General features: G+C 47.1%; 1 protein-coding gene across 1 annotated transcript in view; it reads right to left on the bottom strand.

Moving 5' to 3' along the window:
* The window catches only part of nfkb2 (nuclear factor kappa B subunit 2), a 110,783-nt gene extending 87,656 nt beyond the window's left edge, over positions 1-23,127 (bottom strand). Inside the window, exon 1 of the mRNA XM_033012415.1 lies at positions 22,793-23,127. The gene's annotated coding sequence lies outside the window, so the exon portion shown is untranslated. The remainder of the gene's footprint in view (positions 1-22,792) is intronic.
* Positions 23,128-24,615: the final 1,488 nt, after the last annotated feature.

The raw sequence follows: 24,615 nt of genomic DNA, 5'->3' as shown, positions 1-24,615 counted from the left end.
GACGGGGCATGGAGGCATGGAGAAGGCAAGGTGGTGCCAAGGGAATGGGCATCACAGGGCAAAGCTGGGATTAGAGGGAGGGGATGAGAACCAGTGGGAAGGGGATGAACGGGGAACTAAACACATCAGGAGCGGTCCGTAGGGAAGCCAGTGGAGGAGGAGTGGATGCGCTTCAGGGCAACACCTTTAACTGTTGTTGGGAATGTGGTCAGTGTGTGTCGGGGAGGGAGAGAGGGCGAAGAGATGGGGAGGAATTATTTTGGCTGGAGTTTGGAGAGAGCCACCTGATCAATGAGGGATCTGCACCACAGGGATGGATGATTATCTCTGAAACGCTGGAGGATGAGGGAAGACAGTCGAAGTTTCACAATTACAGGATTAGTGATATAGATACGGTAGATAGTTAGAGCCTTTGTGTGTGTGTGTGTGTGTGTGTGTGTGTGTGTGTGTGTGTGTGTGTGTATGTGTATGCACGTGTATCTGTATGTGCGCGTGTGGGTGTGTATGTGCGTCTGTGTGCTCGAGTGTGCACGTGAGTGTCTGCGTGTCTGCGTGTGTCTGCGTGTGTGTGTGTGTGGAATGTGCTGCCAGGGGTGGTGGTGGAGGCAGACATGATAGTGGTGTTTATATATATTTTGGCACACCTTATTCACCATTGTCCCGTGATGTAAATGAAACGTTTCATTCAGATTGATGTATATTTTAAGTTATTCACATTTTAAACTTTACAAATATCACTTTTCCACTCGCCCTACCCATCAGCTGTCATGATGACGTCACAATGCAATCCCAAATTTCATGTTTTTTTAAATCGCCATGATTTTTTTTCCACGTGTACTTGCCTGGCCTCACAACGGGGACCCAACGACTCCACGGGTAAGTTTCCTTTTACTTACAAACGCCTCCACAGGCCCTCTATTCACTATATTAACTTAGACTTAATTTCTGCCGTTAACGGTACAACTTTGAATGTGGCAGCCGCGCATGCACAGTTTGATGGAATATTGCGTCGGGGGAGCGGGCCCAACATGTCCGCACTTGGTCTAGTGTTCTATAATCAAAGCTGTAAACGCCCAGCAGGCCAGGCAGCTTCCGTGGAGAGCGACTCAGCGGTAAAGCTACAGCTTGATGAGATATGATTAGAAGTGAAAGATAACACTAACTCAATCACAGTGCTATTGTTAGTAATTCTCATGCCTAGTCAGCACGGTGGTGCAGCGGTAGAATTGCTGCCCACAGCGCCAGAGACCCAGGTTCGATCCTGACTACGGGTGCTGTCTGTACGGAGTTTGTACCTTCTCCCCGTGACCCACGTGGGTTTTCTTCAGGTGCTCTAGTTTCCTCCCACACTCCAAAGACCTACAGGTTTGTAGGTTAATTGGCTTTGGTTAAATTGTAAATTGTTCCTAGAGTGGGATAGTGTTAGCGTGCGGGGATCGTTGGTCGGTGTGGACATGGTGGGCTGAAGGGCCTGTTTCCCACTGTATTCTAAACTAAACTAGACAGTACAGTAACGAGTACGACCATTATCGCCCATGTAAACTGCCCATGCTTTTTTTTTTTTTTAAACTCCCCATTTGCCAAACTCCCCCACCCTTGATTCAATCCGAGATGACAGCCTCACAACCCACACAGCTTTGGAATGTCGGAGGGAACAGTCACAGGAAGAACATGCAACCTCCACATAGACAGCACCTGAGGTCAGGATCGATCCTGGATTTCTGGCTCTGTGAGGCAGCGGCTCAAGCATTAGACGGCAGTGGGCCTGTACTCACTGGAGTTTAGAAGGATGAGGAGAGACCTCATTGAAACTAACAGTGAAAGGCTTGGATAGAGTGGATGTGGAGAGAATGTTTCCACTAGTGGGAGAGTCCCTAGTGAGACCACACTTGGAGTATTGTGTGCAGTTTTGGTTCCCTAATTTGAGGAAGGACATTCTTGCTATTGAGGGAGGGCAGCGTAGGTTTACAAGGTTAATTCCCGGGATGGCGGGACTGTCATATGCTGAGAGAATGGAGCAGCTGGGCTTGTACACTCTGGAGTTTAGAAGGATGAGAGGGTATCTCATTGAAACCTATAAGTTTATTAAGGGTTTGGACACGCTAGAGGCAGGAAACATGTTCCCGATGTTGGGGGAGTCCAGAACCAGGGGCCACAGTTTAAGAATAAGGAGTAAGCCATTTAGAATGGAGACGAGGAAACACTTTTTCTCACAGAGAGTTGTGAGTGTGGAATTATCTGCCTCAGAGTGCGGTGGAGGCAATTCTCTGGATGCTTTCATGAGAGAGCTAGATAGGGCTCTTAAAAATAGCGGAGTCAGGGGATATGGGGAGAAGGCACTGATTGGGGATGATCAGACATGATCACATTGAATGGCGGTGCTGGCTCGAAGGGCCGAATGGCATAATCCTGCACCTATTATCTATTGTCTCGGACTAGAGAGAGCCTCAGAATTAATGGATGTTCCTTTAGGAAGGCGATGAGGAGGAATTTCTTTGGACAGAGGGTGGTGAATCTGTGGAATTCATTGAACATCATTCACTGAACAGGGGCGGCACGGTGGCCCAGCAGTAGAGTCGCTGCCTCACAGCGCCAGCGACCCAGGTTCGATCCTGACTATGGGTGCTGTCTGTACGGAGTTTGTACGTCCTCCCTGTGACCACGGGTGCTCCAGTTCGCCGGGTGTTCAAATTTCCTCCTAAACTCCAAAGACGTACAGGTTTGTAGGTAAATTGTAGGTTGTAGGTAAACAGAAATGTGTAAATTGTCCCTAGTACAGTATATAGGGTAGTGCTAATGTAGGGGTGATCATTGGTCGGCGTAGATTTGATAGGTCGAAGGGCTTGTTTCCATGCTAAATAAAACTAAAGTTAACATAGAACAGAGAGCAGTCCAGAAACAAAGTTCTGGAGTAAAGGGCCTGTCCCACTTTCCCAAGTTACTCACCAATTTGGGGCATCAGGTAAGTCGGGAGGTTTTTTCGGGATGTTGAAAAATGTTCACGAGTAAAAAAAATAGCCCCGAGTACCAGCTGGCTATTACCGTAATTCTCCCAGTTTGAATCAAGGGTAAAACTCGGGAGAATTCATGAGTAACTCGGGAAAGTGGGACAGGGGCTTAACTCAGTGGGTCAGGCAGCATCTCTGGAGAACATGGATAGGTGACGTTTTGAGTCAGAACTGTCCTTAAGACTGATTGTGGTGGGAGGGAAAGGAGAGACGGAAGAGAGGTGGGGCTGAACTAAGCCTGGTCAGTGACAGGTGAATACAGGAAGAGGGTGGGGGGGGGAGGGGGGAGATAGGCTGATGGTTGAACAAAGGGCACTCTACTCTGGAGTCGCACGAGCTTCATTGGCTCGTCTCCAGCTGGTTCAAAATGCTGCCGCTCGCCTTTTGACCGGAACTCGAAAGAGGGAGCACATTACGCCAATTTTGGCCTCCCTTCACTGGCTCCCAGTGCACTTTCGAGTTCATTTTAAAATTATTTTATTTGTTTTCAAATCGTTGAATGGGCTCGCCCCGCCTTACCTCTCTGAGCTGCTCCACCTATATGCTCCTGCCTCAGGTCAGCTGATCAGCTGCTCCTTGAGGTACCACGGTCTAAGCGGAAGCTCAGAGGGGATAGAGCCTTTTCTGTTGCTGCTCCGGCACTTTGGAACACCTTGCCGTTGCACATCAGACAGGCCCCCTCACTGTCCATCTTCAAATCCTCCCTAAAAACTCATTTTTATTCTCTGGCTTTCGACACTGGCTGAGACATTGCTCCTGTTCTTAGTGCTTTTAATGTCTTTTAATTTTTACTGTTTTTAGTCCTTCGTTTCGCGGTTTTTAATGGTTTGTAATAACTTTTTGTCCATGAGTTCTCATGTACAGCACTTTGTGGCAACTGCGGTTGTTTAAAGCGCTTTATAAATAAAGTTTATTATTTATTATTATGAATAAAATAAGGATGAAAGAGTTATTTTGTGAAGCGAGGGGGGAATGTATGTGGGAGGGAAGGGGCAGGGGAGAAATAAATGCAGGTGCAGGTGGGGCATAGGGACATGGTGAGGGGAGTGGGGTGGAGGGAAGAAAGGGAGTGGTGTGGGGGGCTAGTTACTCCAGTACAGCCCAGTGGTTTGAACATTGAATTCTCCACTTTTAGATAACTATAAACTAAACACCCCCCATTCCCCAACCTGGACATATCTATTTCTTCCCATCTGCTTCAACCTCCATTCCTTCCTATAGCTTCACAATGGTAATTTGAGTTTCATTGTACCTTAATTGGTACGTGTGACCTTAAAACCTTCAAACAATCCACAACTCTTCAACCCTCTTGTCTTGTACCTTCTGTTTTTTTTATATAGCTCTGGCCTTTGTTCAACCATCTGCCTATCAAACCTACTCCTCACCTGTATCCACCTATCGCTTGCCAGACTTTGTCCTGCCCCATTTCTCTTCAGACTTCTGTCCCCCCCCAAACCCACTACAATCAGTTTGAAGGGTCCCAACCCTAAACGTCACCTATCCATGTTTTCTCCAGATGCAGTTACTCCAGCACTTTGTGTGTTTTTGTAAACTAGCATCTGCACTTCCTTGTTTCTACATAGAACAGTCGAGCACTGGAACAGGCCCTTCGGCCCACAACGTCTGTGCTGAAAATGATGCCAAGACCACCTGCACGTGATCCATAATAATAATAATAATGGATGGGATTTATATAGCGCCTTTCTAGATACTCAAGGCGCTTTACATCGCATTATTCATTCACTCCTCAGTCACACTCGGTGGTGGTAAGCTACTTCTGTAGCCACAGCTGCCCTGGGGCAGACTGACGGATGCGTGGCTGCTAATCTGCGCCTACGGCCCCTCCAACCACTACCAATCACTCACACACATTCACACACAGGCAAAGGTGGGTGAAGTGTCTTGCCCAAGGACACAACAACAGTATGCACTCCAAGCGGGATTCGAAAAGGAATATCCCTCCTTTCCTTGCATATCCTTGTGCCCATCTAGAAGTCTCAAACACCACTATCGTATCCGTCTCCACAACGCGTGTTCCAGACATCCCCTCCCTCTGTGTGAAAAGATTTGTGAGATTTATAGAATTTTCCATATTTGCCTTCTTGCGGTTTTAATCTCAGTTGCAAATCTACTTCCGACACCTCAAACTCAGCTCTATCTTTTGTTTCAAGTTACGATTCTCGTTCCAACAGTTTAACCACATTGTTCTCAAGCACCCAGCAAAATTAGCAAGCCACATCACGATCACCCTTCCTAGAAGATTTGTTATATTAGATGCATCTCTCCAACAGGTTTGCTAAATTTCAAAGTACACTTGTTCATGAACAGTTATTTATATTGAGAGGTATTCAGACTCATTTGTATAGTGTAGTTTAGCTTAGAGACACAGCATGGAAACTGGCCCTTCGGCCCACCGAGTCTGCGTCAACCAGCGATCCTCGCATATTAACACTATCCTACACATACTAGGGACAATTTCACATTTATACCAAGGCCATTAGCCTCCAAACGTGTATGTCTTTTGAGTGTGGGAGGAAACCGAAGATCTCAGAGAAAACCAACACAGGTCACTGGGAGAACGTGCAAACTCCTTACAGACAGCACCCGTAGTCGATATCGAACCCGGCTCTCTGGCACTGTGAGGCAGCAACTCTACCACTGCGCCTCCGTGCCGCCCACAGTATCCCCCAAGCTAAGATTGAAGAAGAGTTCTGACCCAGCGGTATGAATATTGATATCTCTAATATCAGGTAGCCCCTGCATCCCCTCTCCCCGTCCCACTCCCACCCTAGGTGTCCTGCCAGTTCCACTGTCCGCATCCATATATCACATCATTATCACCTCTTCCACAGCCAACAATGGACCATTGTAGGCTCCACCTTCCCTTGGTCATTTGATCTGTTCTGAACCTTTTCATATCTCTAGTTTCCCTCTCCCCTGACTCCCAGTCTAAAGAAGTGCCTCGACCCAAAACTCCGCATATTCCTTTTATCCAGAGATGCTGCCGGACCCACTGAGTTGCTCCAGCTTTTTGGGTCCATCTTTGGTATAAACTAGCTTCTGGAGTTCCTTGTTTCTATATCTTCCTAACAATGGTTGATTCAGATACAGGAATATGGACAGGAAAGCTTTCAAGGGAGATGGGCCAAACATGGGCAGATGGAACTAGTGTAGATTGGGGCATCTTGGTCAGCATGGATAATTTGGGCCGAAGGGCCTGTTTCCGTGCTGTGTGACTATCCTGCCTCTCTAGTCCACTACAGTCTTCAGCAACATGTTGGTAAATGGGATCCAAGGCTGGCTTGATAACAGGAGACAGGAGAGTGTGGTGCTGTTCTTGTCATTGGGAGCCAGTAACCAGCAGTGTACCACAGGGATCGGTGCTGGCTCCATTGCTATTTATCACAGACGTTAATAACTTGGATATGAATGTAGGAAAAGCCATTTGTGACTTGGCAGTTGACATAAACTGGGTGTTTAGTTTAGAAATCCAGCGCAGAAACAGGCCCCTCGGCCAAATGAGTCCTGACCGACCAGCGACCCCTGTACACTAGTACTATCCTACACACAACTAGGGCCAATTTCCAATTTACAGAAGCCACTTAACCTACAAACTTGTACGTCTTTGGAGTGTGAGTGGAAACCGGAACATCAGGAGAAAACCCACGCAGGTCACGGGGAGAACGTGCAAACTCCGTACAGACAGCACCCGTAGTTCTATTTGTTCTATTTGACCCAACATCACCGTTTCTATATCTCTCACTTTCCTTCCCACTGACTATCAGTCTGAAAGGTCTCGATCCAAAATGTCACCTATTCATTTTTACCAGAGATGCTGTCTGACCCGCTGTTACTCCAGTTTTTTGTATCTTTCTTCAAGAAACCAAATAGGCTGGGTTTGTTTCCCTGGGAGTGGGAGGAGGCACAGGGATGGATGTACAGAGGAGTAGAAAACTGAGGGGCATAGATGGAATGTATACGGAACAACCTTACCCCAGAACTGAGACTTTTGCAGCAGGAGGCCATGGTCTAAGATGGGGTTTAGTGTAGTTTAGAGTGCAGCATGGAAATAGGCCCAACGGCCCACCAAGTCCACATGGAACAGTCATCACCCATTCACACCAGTTCCTTGATATCAAACGGACACTGACACCATCCGCCTAGTCTTTCTCCGTTAAATTGATGACTGTCTCCGGGCTGCTTCCTGCACACTTGCACAACTTAATGATTTCATTAACTTCCACCCTGCCCTCAAATTCACCGGGACCATCTCTGATACCTCTCTCCCCCCTTCTTGATCTCTCTGCCTCCATTACAGGGGGCACGCTATCGACTGGCGTCTACAACAAACTCACTGACTCCCACAGTTATCTGGACTACACCTCCTCCCACCCGGCCTCTTGCAAAGACGCTATCCCCTACTCTCAATTCCTCCGTCTCCACCGCATCTGTTCCCAAGATGAGGATTTCCATCCAGGACATCCGAGATGTCCTCTTTATTCAGTAAACGTGGTTACTGTCATAGATGGATCCCTCACCCTCATCTCCTCTATGTCACGTAGTTCTGCTCTCACTCACCCCCCCCAGACGGAACAAGAGTGGTTCCCCTGGTCCTCACACTTCACCCCATCAGCCAACACATTATCCTGCAGCATTTCCGTCACCTCCAACTTGATCCCACCACCAGTCGCATTTTCCCATCTCCACGACTTTCCGCCTTCCACAAAGACCTTGGTTCCCTCATCTCTTTCCACCAAAACTGCACCTCATATTCCGCTTGGGTACCTTACAGCACAATGGTATGAACATTGAATTCTCCAATTGCAAACCTCCTCACTCCACCCCCCCCCCCCCCCAACGCATTTCATTCCCCTCACACCCTCGTAACCTTACGTCTCAGCTTCTATACTCAAAACCCTGACTGATGAAGGTCAATGTAGCGAAAGCCTTCTGTCGACCTGCAACAGCACTTTCAAAGAACGATGTACCTGCACCCCTAGATCAATACTCCCAGAGCCCTACCGTTCAGTGTGTAGGTTTGACTTCCCAAAATGCCAGACCTCTATGTATTTGCATTAAACTACATGGCTATTCCTCAGCCCACTTGCCAACTAATCAATATCCTGCTGTATTTTTTGATAACCACCTTTGCTATCTACCATACTACCCACTTCCATGCCATCTGCAAACTTGCTAATCATGCCTTCTATGTTCTCATCCACATCATTGATATAGCTGAGAAACAGCAATGGGCCCAGCACCTGTCCCTGAGGCACACGTTCACTAGTCACAGGCCTCCACTTCGATAAATAACCATCCACCATCACCCTCTGCTTCCGTCCATGAAGTCAATTCTCTATCCAGTCGGCTAGCTCTCCCTGGAGCTCTCTCTCTCCGTGCGATCCAACCTTCCAGAACATGTTGGGATGGCACATTGGCACAGTGGTAGTTGCTGCCTTAAACCCCCGTCTCACGGTGTGAGTCCACCCACGATTGATCCCCAGTTAAAAACAAATCAATCTTGTGGTAATCACATGGAATTAACGTAGCGGGAACGTCAGAACTCGTGGACATAACTTAGCGCCTCGGAACGCTAACGGCAGGTACTCGGGAAACTTGTTAACTTGTGAACATTTTTCAACATGTTGAAAGAAATTTACTCTTGAAGGAAAAATTGGAAACTTTTAAACTCGTTGTGATACCGTAGTAGCCCGTGAGTTTACCGCAGTAACTCGTGGGTTTGGCCCGAGTGCCAGAAGTGAAATGTTGAAGATTAGTCAGATCTAAATGGAAAATTTTACAGTGATCTAACAATTCACTGTTAAGAAGCAAAAAGCACTCACCGGGGATCTGAGAAACAGTGGCATAAAGAATGAACCGGTGTGGGGAAAGCCGCATTGCGAAAGTTAATTAGTTCCCTTCAGAACATTAACTTTTCACATTGAAACAGTGCCATGAATCCTTGTTAGGTTAATGCACTTTTTATGGAGAAGCAGATATATGGGACAGGTGTCCCGTCTCAGGATTTATATCCGACAAATTAACATCAGTTATTGAAGGCTGATGCGTTTGTACAGGCGATTTTCTCAGGCATCACTTTCCACCCAGTCTGTCCACGTTAGAGAGCAATTGGTCAAAACAATGTTGTAAATGGGACGTTTTATTTTATAATTTTATAATTGGGAATTTTATAAATGTTATAAATGGGAAGGAACTGCAGATGCAGGTTTAATCCGAAGAGTGGTCTCGACCCGAAACGTCACCTATTCCTTTGCTCCAGAGATGCCGTCTGTCCCGCTGAGTTACTCTAGCTTCTTGATAAATGAATCTTTGGAATCTCCTTCGTGGCGTGTTGCTATTCAGAGTTTTAAGTGTATTTGTACTAACCCGTGCAATATGCTTGCCAAAGATAGTTCAGTGGGGAAGTTCACAAAATAAGTTCGCAAGTTCAAGAAGGAACTGCAGATGCTGGAAAATCGAAGGTAGACAATAGTGCTGGAGAAACTCAGCATGCGCAGCAGCATCTATGGAGCGAAGGAAATAGGCAACGTTTCGGGCCGAAACCCAGTCTGAAACGTTGCCTATTTCCTTCGCTCCATAGATGCTGCCGCACCCGTATATAAGTTCACAAGCTGCATTGGTAATTAAGACCAGAGTTATTTTTGTGACATGTAAAATAAATTAATTTCAGGTTCTTTACATCACAAGTATTCTCCTAAAACATTACCCACAACTTTACGTAGTAAATGGGTTGGTTTCAGTCCAGCAAAAACACATAACATAAGTCCTCAATGACATTTCTTAGTAACACAGCGAGAGAGTGTGAGGTAGATGGGATATGACTTTAATTTTTAACTTGTGTTTGTGTATTCATATTTTTCCATAAATTATGGTATCTACACCGGATGATAGTCTAACGTACAATATAGGAAAACATTCTCATATTTACAATTGTATTCGGGTTTTTTAATAAAACCTCACTTTCCCCGAGTTTAAATTGAAACTTGGGCCAGGCGCTGGGAAACTCTGGGACGCTAAAGAGAACATCTGAGCTTTGTCGCGGGCGGGCTGGGGTGACTGTAGGGCTCTGAAAACTTTGTTTCCCAGGGCTGGGGTGAGTGTGAAAGGGGTGGTTTGTGGGCAGATCTGCACAATCAGCAATGTTTTGAGCCACTGTTTTTTATACAGTTTAAGTCGCGACGGTGGGACGGCTGCTCTGACGGACATACTGGGTGAGTAGAGAGACACACACTGCTGTCCCTCTGGTCTACGGACCTTGCTGTCGGGGGGAACAAATAACGTTAATGTTCAATTTACCTAATCTTTTTGTTAGAAGTTTACTAACGTTTTGATGAGAGATAAATTAAGGGAATAAAACAATCTTACTGTTCAAAGCTGGAGTAACTCAGCCAAGCCGGCAGCATCTCTGGAGAGAAAGGTCGAAACATTTTTTCAGTCTGAAGAAGGGACTCGACCAGAAACGTCACCCATTCCTTCTCTCATGAAATGCTGCCTGTCCCGCTGAGTTACTCCAGCATTTTGTGTCTATCTTCGGTCTAAACCAGCATCTGCAGTTCCTCCCGACACAAAAGAGCCTATGCCTTTCAATGATTGATGCCAGACCTTGAACAAATGCAGTTCAAATGGACTTTTGAATGCTATTTTGGAAGGATTATTTTTTGAAACAAACTGCTCTAAAAGTTTGAAGGAAGGAATTGCAGATACTAGTTTAAACCAGATAGACACAAAATGATGGACTAACTCAGCTGGTCAGGCAGCATTTCTGGAGAAAATAAATAGGTGATGTTTCGAGTCGAGATCGTTCTTCAGGCTGGGTCTTTTTATAGTGTAAAAAACTGCATGACATCATTTTTACCATGTGATGATTTTTCCACACGTCGGTAGTCGTTGTTGGCTCAAGAGTAACTCGGGAGAGGAACTTGGTACATCGCAGAAATGAGAAGTAAACGGCAAACTTAGACATACACGTGGGAACTCGTTTAAACTCGTGAACATAAACTTGGAATCTCGTAGGCAACCATGAGTTTGATTTTTTCTTTCACTCGGGATCACTCATGAGTGGACTCGCACTGTGAGACAGGGCCATTACAGAGCCAGTGACCCGGGTTCGATCCTGACTACGGATGCTGTCTGTATGGAGTTTGTACATTCTCTGTGACCACGTGGGTTTTCTCCGGATGTTCCGGTTTCCTCCCGCACTCCAAGACGTGCATATTTGTAGGTTAATTGACTTCTGTAAAATCGTCCCTATGTGTGGGCTCAACGCTGGTTCAATAGTGTTTTTATGGTCACATGTGCAAAGTGCAAACCCACAGTGAAACTCTTCACTTACAAACTGTCCATAGATACATAGATACATAGAAAATAGGTGCAGGAGTAGGCCATTCGGCCCTTCGAGCCTGCACCGCCATTCAATATGATCATGGCTGATCATCCAACTCAGTATCCCGTACCTGCCTTCTCTCCATACCCCCTGATCCCTTTAGCCACAAGGGCCACATCTAACTCCCTCTTAAATATAGCCAATGAACTGGCCTCAACTACCCTCTGTGGCAGAGAGTTCCAGAGATTCACCACTCTCTGTGTGAAAATGTTTCTTCTCATCTCGGTCCTAAAGGATTTCCCCCTTATCCTTAAGCTGTGACCCCTTGTCCTGGACTTCCCCAACATCGGGAACAATCTTCCTGCATCTAGCCTGTCCAACCCCATAAGAATTTTGTACGTTTCTATAAGATCCCCTCTCAATCTCCTAAATTCTAGCGAGTATAAGCCAAGTCTATCCAGTCTTTCTTCATATGAAAGTCCTGACATCCCAGGAATCAGTCTGGTGAACCTTCTCTGCACTCCCTCTATGATTATAATGTCCTTCCTCAGAGTTGGAGACCAAAACTGCACGCAATACTCCAGGTGTGGTCTCACCAAGACCCTGTACAACTGCAGTAGAACCTCCCTGCTCCTATACTCAAATCCTTTTGCTATGAAAGCTAACATACCATTCGCTTTCTTCACTGCCTGCTGCACCTGCATGCCTACTTTCAATGACTGGTGTACCATGACACCCAGGTCTCGCTGCATCTCCCCTTTTCCTAATCGGCCACCATTTAGATAATAGTCTGCTTTCCTGTTTTTGCCACCAAAGTGGATAACCTCACATTTATCCACATTATACTGCATCTGCCAAACATTTGCCCATTCACCCAGCCTATCCAAGTCACCTTGCAGTCTCCTAGCAGCTAACACTACCCCCAGCTTAGTGTCATCCGCAAACTTGGAGATGTTGCTTTCAATTCCTTTATCCAGATCATTAATATAAATTGTAAATAGCTGGGGTCCCAGCACTGAGCCTTGCGGTACCCCACTAGTCACTGCCTGCCATTGTGAAAAGGACCCGTTTACTCCTACTCTTTGCTTCCTGTTTGCCAGCCAGTTCTCTATCCACATCAATACTGAACCCCCAATACCGTGTGCTTTAAGTTTGTATACTAATCTCTTATGTGGGACCTTGTCGAAAGCCTTCTGAAAGTCCAGATACAACACATCCACTGGTTCTCCCCTATCCACTCTACTAGTTACATCCTCTAAAAATTCTATAAGATTCGTCAGACATGATTTACCTTTCGTAAATCCATGCTGACTTTGTCCAATGATTTCACCACTTTCCAAATGTGCTGCTATCCCATCTTTAATAACTGACTCTAGCAGTTTCCCCATGGCCGATGTTAGACTAACTGTCCAGTACTGTATCCCATACCCAAGCACATCCCCAATTTGCAAGTGGAAGAAATAGTCCACCAATGGAAGTTTAGCTGATCGCTGGTTAGCACGGACACAGTGGGCCAAAGGACCTATTCCCACGCTCTAAACTAAACTAAAAAATAGCAGCCTACCCTGCGGAACCTTATCAAATGTGGTGCTGAAGGCCATATGGACAATGTCTACGGTTTTGCACTCAGCAACCTAATGTTTATTTAGTCTAAAGATACAGCATGGAAACAGGCCCATCGGCCCACCAAGTCCGTGCCAACACAAATCCCCGCATGGGGGCAGCACAGCGGTAGAGTTGCTGTCTTACAGCACTTGCCGTGCTGGAGACATGGGTTCGATCCTAACTACGGGTGCTGTCTGTATGGAGTTTGTACGTTCTCCACGTGACCGCATGGGTTTTCTCCGAGTTTCCCTCCCACACTCCAAAGACATACAGGTTATAGCTTGGCTTGGTATAAGGTAAATTGGCTTGGTATAAGGTAAATTGTCCATAGTGTGTGTAGGTTAGTGTTAATGTGCGAGGATCACTGGTCGGTGTGGACTCGGTGGGCTCAGTGTTTCTGCACAGTATCTCTAAATTAAACTAACTTACATTATCCGACACACACTCGGGACAATTAACAATTATGGCCAATTAACCTACAAACCTGTACGTCTTTGGAGTGTGGGAGGAAACAGGAGCACCCGGGTAAAACCTGCACAGGTCACAGGGAGAACGTGTAAACTCCGTACAGACAGCACACGTCTGGGTCCCGGGTCTCTGGAACTGTAAGGTAGCAACTCTACCATGGTGTTGGTTTGGACGTGGGAAGGGCTGTAGGTGCCCCCTGTGTATGACAGGGTTGCCATTGGATGGGTACTTCAGTCAGAAACAGGTGAATTTATAATGGGAAACAAGGAACTGGCAGACCAGTTAAAGAAGTACTTTGGTTCTGTCATCACTAAGAAAGACACAAACAATCTCCCAGAAATACTAGGAGACCGAGGATCTAGTGTGGCTGAGGAACTGAAGGAAATTCACATGAGTCAGGAAATAGTGTTGGGTAAACTGTTGGGACTGAAGGCAGATAAATCCCCAGGGCCTGATGGTCTGCATCCCAGAGTACTCAAGGAGGTGGCCCTGAAAATCATGGATGCATTGGTGATGATCATTTTCCAATGTTCTACAAACTCTAGATCAGTTTCCTGTGGGCTGGAGGGTAGCCAATGTAATCCCACTTTTTATGAAAGGAGGGAGAGAGGAAACAGGACATTTTAGACCAGTTAGCCTTACATCGGTAGTGGGGAAGATGCTTGTCGATTGTTAAAGATGTTATAGCATCGCATTTGAAAGCAGTGACTGGAACTGTCAAAGTCAACATGGATTTATGAGGGGGAAATCATGCTTGACTAATCTTCTGGAATTTTTTGAGGATGTAACAAGTAGAATGAATAAGGGAGAGCCAGTGGATGTGGTGTATCTGGACTTTCACAAAGTCTTTGACAAGGTCCCACACAAGAGATTAGTGTGCAAAATTAGAGCACATGGTACTGGAGGTAGGATATTGTCATGGATAGAGAACTGGTTGGCGGACAGGAAGCAAAGAATAGGATTAACGGGTACTTTTCAGAATTACAGGTTGTGACTAGTGGGGTGCCGCAAGGCTTATTTTAATGATTTAGATGAAGGAATTAAATGTGACATCCCCAGACACGAAGCTGGGTGGCAGCATGAGCCGTGAGGAGGATGCTATGAGGCTGCAGGGAGACTTGGATAGGTTGGGTGAGTGGGCAGATGCATGGCAGATGCAGTATAATGTGGACAAATATGAGGTTATCCACTTTGCTGGCAAGAACAAGAAGGCAGATGAATGTGAATGGTGTCAGATTAGGAAAAGGGGAGGTGCAACGAGACCTGGGTATCCTTGTACATCAGTCACTGAATGTAAGCATGCAGGTACAGCAGGCACTGAAGAAAGCTAATGGCATGTTGGCCTTCATAGCGAGAGGATTTGAGTACAAGAGCAAGGAGGTCCTTCTGCAGTTGTACAGGGCCCTGGTGAGACTGCACCTGGAGTATTGTGTGCAGTTTTGGTCTCCTAATTTGAGGAAGGACATTCTAGTTATTGAGGGAGTGCAGCGTAGGTTCACAAGTTTAATTCTTGGGATGGCGAGACTGTCATATGTTGAAAGAATGAAGCGACTGGGCTTGTATACACTGTAATTTAGAAGGATGAGAGGATATCTTATTTAAACATATAAAATTATTAAGGGATTGGACATGCTAGAGGCAGGAAACATGCCCCCGATGTCGGGGGAGTACAGAACCATGGGTCACAGTTTAAGAATAAGGGGTAGGTCATTTAGGACTGAGATGAGGAAACACTTTTTCTCCCAGAGAGTAGTGATTCTGTGGAATTCTCTGCCACAGTGGAGGCCAATTCACTGGATGTATTCAAGAGAGAGTTAGATATACCTATTAGGGCTAACGGAATCAAGGGATATGGGCGAAAAGCAGGAACAGGGCACAGATTCTGGATGATCAGCCATGATCATATTGAATGGCAGTGCCTGCTCGAAGGGTGGTGCCTGCACCTACTTTCTATGTATCTATGTCTATGTTTCACTGCCTGGGCGAGGGTATGTGTTCATTGGACAACCTGCTTTGCTCCACCTACAATGATAAAATTCTGTCATAGTTCCTTTCTTAGGAAAATGGCCCTGGAATTTCCCACACAGACTTGACTTCCTCATTCTCAGCCAAAACACCACATAATGATACAGTACTGAATCAGAGGCTGCTTTCATTGTCTCATACCCAAAGTAGTTTTGTAATAACCTGCTCTGATCAATAAGCACAAGATTGGAGGAGATTGTTGTCCACTTTCACCATGTGGCTGACTGACTACATTTTAACACAGTTTCTTCCCAGCTGTTATTGGGCAACTAAACAATCCTAGTGACAATCAGAGAGTGGTCCTGACCTCTCATCTACCTCATTAGACCCTCAGACTATCTTTAATCGGACTATCATTAATCTATACACTGTGGACGGCTTGATTGTAATCATGAGTCTTTCCGCTGACTGGTTAGCACGCAACAAAAGCTTTTCACTTCACCTCGGTGCACATGAGAATAAATTAAACATTGATCAGAGTGCAGACTGCCTTTCAGTTCAGTTTAGTTTAGAGATACAGCGCGGAGACAGATCCATTGGCCCACTGAGTCCGCGCCAATCACCCCATACACTAGCACTGTACTACAGACCAGGGGGAATTTACAGTGGGCCAATTAACTTGCAAACCTGCACGTCTTTGGGATGTGGGAGGAAACCGGAACACCCGGAGGAAACCCACACGGTCACAGGGAGTCTGTGCAAAGTCCATACAGCAGCCAAAGTCAGGATCACACCCAAGTCTCTGTCACTGGGAGGCTGCAGCTCTACCACTGCACCACCGTGCCATTTTGGAAAGGGGCAACCTTCCCATTTTGAACAGCTGCACAAAATGCTTCCACCACAGGTTCAAGGTCAAAGGTCTCAGAACAAAAGTGTTGACATTTTTTATTTAGTTTCGTTCAGAGATGCAGCATGGAAACAGAGCCCTGGATACATGGAGTCTGGCCCAGCCATCAATCACCCATTCACACTAGTGCTGGGTTATCCGACTTTCTTATCCACTTCCTACACACTTAGGGCCAATTTACAGAGGGCCAATGAACGCACAAACCAACAGGTCTTTGAATTAGAAACATAGACAATAGGTGCAGGAGTAGGCCATTTGAACCTTCGAGTCAGCACCACCATTCAATATGATCATGGCTGATCATCTAAAATCAGTACCCCAATCCTGCTTTTTCCCCATATCCCTTGATTCCTTTAGCCCTCAGAGCTAAATCTAACTCTCTCTTGAAAACATCCAGTGAATTGGCCTCCACTATTTTCTGTGGCAGAGAATTCCACAGATTCAAAATCCTCTGGGTGAATCTTTTTTTCCTCATCTCAGTCCTAAATGGCCCACCCCTTATTCTTAAACTGTGACCCTCAACATCGGGAACATTTTTCCTGCATCTAGCCTGTCCAATCCATTAAGAATGTTATATGTTTCTATAAGATTCCCTCACATCCTTCTAAATTCCAGTGAATACAAGCCCAGTCGAGCCATTCTTTTATCATGTCAGAATGTTGTTGGGAGGAAACTGGAGCGCCCGGAGAAAACCCACGCAGGTCACAGGGAGACGTGCTAACTCCACTCACAGTGGTCAGGATGAAATCTGGGCCTCTGGCACTGAGGCAGTGGCTCTAACCGCTGCGCCACCGTGCCACCCTTGTACAGTCCGAGGATCACAAGACTTAGAAGCAGAATTAGGCCATTCAGCCCACTGAGTCAACTCCACCATGGCTGATCTATCCTTTCCTCTAACCCCATTCTCCTGCCTTCTCACCATAACCTTTGACATCCGTACTAATCAACAAGAATCTATCCACCTCAGCTTTGGAAATACCCATTGACTTGTGGCCGTCTGAGGCACTGATTCACTCCCCAGAAATTCCTGCTCATCTTTCTGAAGGAACATCCTGTTATTCTGAGGCTGTGCCCTCTGGTCATAGTGGAAACATCCTCTCCACACCCACTTTATCTAGTCCTTTCATTATCCAGTGGGTTTTAATGGGATCCCCCCTCATCTGTCGAAAATCCAGCAAGGTGCTGTCTGAGTTGTTGAGTTATTCCAGCATTTTCAGTTTGAATGTATCAGAAAGCTCTCTCTACAATGTCCAGGCACACATTAACATGATAGTGAACTGCTGGAGTAACTCAGTGGATCAGGCACCATATCTGGAGAACATGGATATGTGGTCTTTTGAGTTGGGACCCTTCTTCAGACTGATCTGAATGTCATGATTCAAATGTCATTAGAAACGGGAATAGTGCCGGAGGATTGGCGTACTGCGCATGTTGTTCCATTGTTTAAAAAGGGGTCTAAGAGTAAACCTAGCAATTATAGACCTGTTAGTTTGACGTCAGTGGTGGGCAAATTAATGGAAAGGATACTTAGAGATAATATATATAAGCATCTGGATAAACAGGGTCTGATTAGGAACAGTCAACATGGATTTGTGCCTGGAAGGTCATGTTTGGCTAATCTTCTTGAATTTTTTGAAGAGGTTACTCGGGAAATTGATGAGGGTAAAGCAGTGGATGTTGTATATATGGACTTCAGTAAGGCCTTTGACAAGGTTCCTCATGGAAGGTTGGTTAAGAAGGTTCAATGGTTGGTTATTAATGGTGGAGTAGCAAGATGGATTCAACAGTGGCTGAATGGGGGATGCCAGAGAGTAATGGTGGATGGTTGTTTGTCAGGTTGGAGGCCAGTGACTAGTGGGGTGCCACAGGGATCTGTGTTGGGTCCACTGTTGTTTGTCATGTACATCAATGATCTGGATGATGGTGTGGTAAATTGGATTAGTAAGTATGCAGATGATACTAAGATAGGTGGGGTTGTGGATAATGAAGTAGATTTTCAAAGTCTACAGAGAGATTTATGCCAGTTGGAAGAGTGGACTGAAAGATGGCAGATGGAGTTTAATGCTGATAAGTGTGAGGTGCTACATCTTGGCAGGACAAATCAAAATAGGACGTACATGGTAAATGGTAGGGAATTGAAGAATGCAGGTGAACAGAGGGATCTGGGAATAACTATGCACAGTTCCCTGAAAGTGGAATCTCATGTAGATAGGTTGGTAAAGAAAGCTTTTGGTGTGCTGGCCTTTATAAATCAGAGCATTGAGTATAGAAGTTGGGATGTAATGTTAAAATTGTACAAGGCATTGGTGAGGCCAATTCTGGAGTATGGGGGACAATTTAGGTCGCCTAATTATAGGAAGGATGTCAACAAAATAGAGAGAGTACAGGGGAGATTTACTAGAATGTTGCCTGGGTTTCAGCAACTAAGTTACAGAGAAAGGTTGAACAAGTTAGGGCTTTATTCTTTGGAGCGCAGAAGGTTAAGGGGGGACTTGATAGAGGTCTTTAAAATGATGAGAGGGATAGACAGAGTTGACGTGGATAAGCTTTTCCCATTGAGAGTAGGGAAGGTTCAAACAAGGGGACATGACTTGAGAATTAAGGGACAGAAGTTTAGGGGTAACATGAGGGGGAACTTCTTTACTCAGAGAGTGGTGGCTGTGTGGAATGAGCTTCAAGTGAAGGTGGTGGAGGCAGGTTCGTTTTTATCATTTAAAAATAAATTGGATAGTTATATGGACGGGAAAGGAATGGAGGGTTATGGTCTGAGCGTAGGTATATGGGACTAGGGGAGAATACGTGTTCGGCACGGACTAGAAGGGTCGAGATGGCCTGTTTCCGTGCTGTAATTGTTATATGGTTATATGATCTTGGGAAGGGTCTCAACCTGAAACGTCACACATCTGTTTTCTCGAGAGATGTTGTCTGACCCATTGAGTTACTCCAGCACTGTGCTCTTTTATGTAAACCAGCATCTGCAGTTGCTTGTTTCTACTAACAGTTGCGTCTGTTCTGGATGTTAATATACTCCAGCCCCAACTTGATACGAGTGCCAGCTTCCTGATGGCCATGTGAATGGTGCCATCTCAGGACACTGTGGAGCCAGATATCCATGGTGAAAACCAAATGTACACGTTGTCACTGTATCAGCCGGGGCTGCCAAGTACATCTGGGACACATGGGGAGCTGTGGGTCGCTGCCCTCGTTCAGTGACCCACACGCCCACGCTGAGGAACACCACTCAGGGGACGGGCAGAGAGTCTTACTGTCAACTGACGGGTAAAAACCAATCCTGCTCCGATCATTACAAATGAATTTAAAAATCTCAGTAACTGGGGTGAAGCACTGCCCAAATATTATTTACGAGAAATATATTTCCAAATTCTCCATTAAACTTCAATCTGAAGAAGGGTCCCGACCCGAAATGTCACCCATCCACGATCTCCACAGAGCACTGTGTCCTTTATTCAGTCCTCTCATATTTTGCCCTGCATTTGTAACCTAATTATTACCTCATCGACTTACCACATCGACAGACCGCCTCCTACTCTAAATGACTCAAATAAAAAACATCTCCACATTTTCAAATCAAGGAAAAAACTTGCAAATGCTGGAAATCCCAAAAGAAGCAGTAAATGCTGCAAACTTCCACCAGGCCAGTCAGCGTCTGTGGGTGGAGAAATAGACAGTGCTTTGGGTCCTGGATCCTCAGTCAGAACATCTTCCACATCCTGGGGACTGCACCCAATCAAATATTGTTTGGTTATTATTCATCTGAATAATAATTCATCTGGAAAAGGGACTCAAACCAAGATGTCACTTAGTTATTTTCCCCCAGAGATGCTGCCTGATCAGCTGAGTTACTCCAGCTTTCTGTGCCTCTCTTTTCAGTGTAAACCAGCATCTGCAGTTCCTTCCTACACATTGGTCCTGAGACGTCACCCACCCACGTCCTCCACAAATGCTGTCTGACCTGAGTTCTTCCAGCATTGCTCAGGATTCCAGCATCTGCAGTTCCTCATTTCTCTAAACTATTTTCTGGGCGTAGTCATTGTTACAATATGGCCAAGAGTGCGGTCAATTCTGACAGGGTAAACCTTCTGAAACAGTACGGTCGATTAGTCCCCTCAATGATACTAACAGAAATAAACTTGCAAACTTCCCATCTCACTTTACAAAATGGAGGACACTGCCTCAAGGACAAGTCTCACTCCCTCCTCACCCCTCTCCCATCGGGCAAGAGGTACAGAAGCGTGTAAACGCACACCACTAGATTCATGGTCAGTTTCTTCCCAGCTGTTATGAGGCAACTGAACCATCCTATCACCAACTAGAGAGCGGTCCTGAGCTACCACCTACCTCATTGGAGACCCTCGGACTATCTTTGATCGGATTTTGCCGGCTTTACCTTGCACTAAACGGTATTCCCTTATCATGTATCTATACACTGTAAATGGCTCGATTGTAATCATGTGTAGGGAGGAACTGCAGATGCTGATTTAAACCAAATACGGACACAAAATGCTGGAGTAACTCAGCGGGACAGGCAGCATCTCTGGTTAGAAGGAATGGGTGACATTTCAGCTTGAGACCCTTCTTCAGACTGATTCAGGGGAGGGGGAGATACAGAGATAAGGAAGTGTCAGGTGTGAACAAGACATCAAAGGAGGTGGAGATTAAGGCAAATGTAGAATAGACCATTGTTAGGTAGGAGAAGGTAACAACAAAGCAAACAGATAAAATGTAATCAGGGACAGTCAGACTGGGTTACTTGAAGTTAAAGAAGTCAATGTTCATACTGCTGGGGTGTAAGCTGCTAAGTGAAATATGAGATGCTGTTCCTCCAATTTTCTCTGGGCCTCACTCTGACAATGGAGGAGGCCCAGAACAGAAAGGTCAGTGCAGGAATGGAAGGGGGAGTTAAAGTGTTTAACAATTGGGAGATCAGGTAGGTTTAGGTGGACTCAGCAAAATGATCGCCGAACCTGAACTTGGTCTCGCCGTTATAGGAGTCCACACCTGGAACAGCGGATATAGTAGATGAGGTTGGAGGAGGTGCAAGTGAACCTCTGCCTCACTTGAAAAGACTGTCGGGGTCCTTGGACGGAATCGGGGGGGGGAGGTATAGGGACAGGTGTTGCATCTCCTGTGGGTGCAGGGGAACATACCTTTGGAGGGGGCAGTTTGGGTGGGAAGGGAGGAGTTGATCAAGGAGTGGGAGGGATGGTCTCTGTGGAAAAGGGTGGAGATGGGAAGATGTGGCAAGTGGTGGGATCCCGTTGGAGGTGGTGAAAATGCCAGAGGATTATGTGCTATATGCGACGGCTGGTGAGGCGAAAGGTAAGGACTAGGGGGACTCTGTCTGTTACAACTAGGGTGAGGGGGCACAAGAGCAGAGAAGAGGGATACCGAGGAGACACATACGAGGGCCTCATTTATGATGGGTGAGGGGAACCCTCATTCCCCAAAGAATGAGGACATCTCAAATGTCCTGGTATGGAACACCTCATCTTGGGCACATGTGTGGTCTTTCCGCTGACTATATAGCACGCAACAAAAAACTTTTCACTGTACCTCGCTACACGTGACAATAAACTAAACTGATAAGGCATCACACCTCACCCTGGTCCCACAGAGTGACACAGTCAGCTGAATCAGCCACAGTGCAACCAAGCCAAGACCAGTGACCAACCGCTCCCGGTAACAAAAGGTCCACAAACCAGCTTCACCAGCTTCATCACCACCCACCACCACTCTCCCCACTCCCACCGTAGGTTTCCTCCGGGTGCTCAGGTTTCCTTCCACATCGCAAAAGACGTGCTGGTTTGTAGGTTAATTGGACATTTGACAATTGCTCCCAGTGTGGATGAGAAAGTGGGATAATATAGAACCAGTGTGAAAGGGAGATCACTGGGACTCTGTGGGCTGTCGGGCCTGTTCACATGGTGTGTCTTTAAACTTAATCCTCACTCCCTCTGTCCCCCCTCTCTCACTGAACCCCCACGTTGAGACAGAAGCTCCTGCCCTGTGAGGCTTTGTCAAGTTGTAGTGTGGAGAGGTTGAGAAGCCGGAGCTGCAGGGCAGGAGATGGGGAGACGCCGGCGTTACAGACGGATCACTGGCGCTCAGTCACACCGAGCCTGCGTGTAACACAAGGCGCTGCTAGGATCCACTAAATGCTGGAGTAACTCAGCGGGGCAGGCAGCATCTCTGGAGAGAAAGATTGGGGGACGTTTCGGGTCGGGACCCTTCTTCAGACTGACCTCCGGGGTGTGCGGGATATCACTGGGTGGATGGGGGAAAGCCGCCTTGTTGCTGCCGCCGCTTCGGCCCATCGGCCGCGGCTATCCCAACACTAGTCCAGCCTGTCACGCCTCGGCCTGGCCGGGGCTGGCGGATGATTCACGCCGGTTTTACCCCGGCAGAGCGGGGCTGAGCGTTCGTCCCCGGCCCGGCCCCGGCCCGGCCCCGGGGACTCTCGCCGGATCTCCCTACCTGACAGCTCGGCGTCTCGGCTCCAGCCACCGCTGCTCCCCGCCGCCTGGCGCTCTGGATCCGGCCGCTCCCGGTGCCTGGTCCCCGTCTCTCGCTGCAGCCGCCCTGCCCTGGTGCCCAGCCAGTCCACTCCACGATAACTAGGCTCCTGCCCCGGCCCCCCGCTTCCTCTCTCGCAGTGGAAAGTCCCTGTCGCTCTCTCTCTGGTCGCGGCCTCTCGCCGCCCTGTCCCGGTCTCTGCTTCCCGGTGTCCGCTCCCCACTTCCAAGCCCCTCTCCCCCCACTGGGAACCAATCCTCTGGCGCGGCCTCTCGTCGCCCTGTCCCTGGTTGCAACAACTTCTTGTCCCCCGGTCGGTCCCCCCCCCCTCTCTCTCTCTCTCTCTCTCTCTCTCTCTCTTGCCGACCTGTCTCTCTCTCTCTCTCTCTCTCTCTCTCTCCCCGCTGGATGTGTCTGTCTGTCTGTCTGTCTCTCTCTCTCTCTCTCTCTCTCTCTCTCTGTACCTGGTTGTGTGTGTGTGTCTCTCTCTCTCTCTCTCCCCCCCCTGGCTCTGTGTGTGTGTGTATCTCTTTTTTTCTTTTTCTTTTTCTATCTCTCTCTCTCTCCGGTGGAAATCCCCGGCGCTATTTGCAACAACTGGAGAGCGGGGATTTCCCGTGACGTCGCGCCCAGGACAGCGCGGACGCCCATTGGTTGCCGGGTGGGGGGATGTGGTTGCCCGATTGGCCGCTGAACCACAAGTACGCAAATGCTGGTCCGGGCTGGGCTAGGCGGGGGTTGAAGGGCCGAGCGGCCGACGGCTGATCCAGACCCGCAGCCAGCCCGGGGAATTCCCACACACATTGACAGCCGGCAGTGTCTTCAGGATAATGTACGAGCTGGGAGTGCCCGCGGAAACGCTTGCAAATAACAAGGAACTGCAGATGCTGGAGAAAGACACAAAGTGCTGGAGTAATTAAGCGGGCCAGGTAGCTTAGTGGGTGGGGTGGTCACCTCTGGGGGTGGGGTGGATCGCGTAGATTTATTTACGTGAATATGTTGATACTATTTTAAAAAATTGAATAAAATATGATGACATGCCACAAGGCGAAATAGATGCTAAAGATCATCTTTAAGATGGAAATAAAGTGCTGGAGTAACTCATCCGGTCAGGCAGCATCTCTGGAAAAAAGGTAGACAAAAATGCTGGAGAAACTCAGTGGGTGAGGCAGCATCTATGGGGCGAAGGAAATAGGCGATGTTTCGGCTCAAAACTCTTCTTGCTTCAGATTGATGTGAGGGTGGGGGGCGGGAAGAATTAAAGAAGAGGTGGAGCCAGTGGGTTGAGGGAGAACTGAGAAGGGGAGGAGAAAGTGAGGACTACCTGAAATTAGAGAAGTCAATGTTCATACCACCGGGGTGCAAACTGCCCAAGCGAAATATGAGGTGCTGCTCCTCCAAGTTAATGTGGTCCTCACTCTGGCCATGGAGGAGGCCCAGGATAGAAAGGTCGGATTCGGGGGTGGTTCGCGTGGGAAGGGACGAATTGACCAGGGAGTTACGGAGGGAGCGGTTTCTGCGGAAAGCAGACGGGAGGAGATGGTAAAAAGGTATCGGTGACGTTTGGGGTCAAGACCCTTCTTCAGACATCTATTTCACTATTTATTATTTATTATTAGTTTGAAGAAGGGTTTCGACCTGAAACGTCACCCATTCCTTTTCTCCAGAGATGCTGCCCGACCCGCTGAGATACTTTATTTCAAGAGGGCTTGTATACAAAAACAGGCATGTAATGCGGAGGCCCAATAGTGCGCTGGTCTGGCCACATTTGGAATATAGCGCGT

Source organism: Amblyraja radiata, chromosome 37 (assembly GCF_010909765.2).
Source record: "Amblyraja radiata isolate CabotCenter1 chromosome 37, sAmbRad1.1.pri, whole genome shotgun sequence".
Classification (NCBI taxonomy): domain Eukaryota; kingdom Metazoa; phylum Chordata; class Chondrichthyes; order Rajiformes; family Rajidae; genus Amblyraja; species Amblyraja radiata.
Note: the sequence above shows the minus strand (reverse complement) of the source record. Positions and strands in the feature narration are given on the sequence as shown.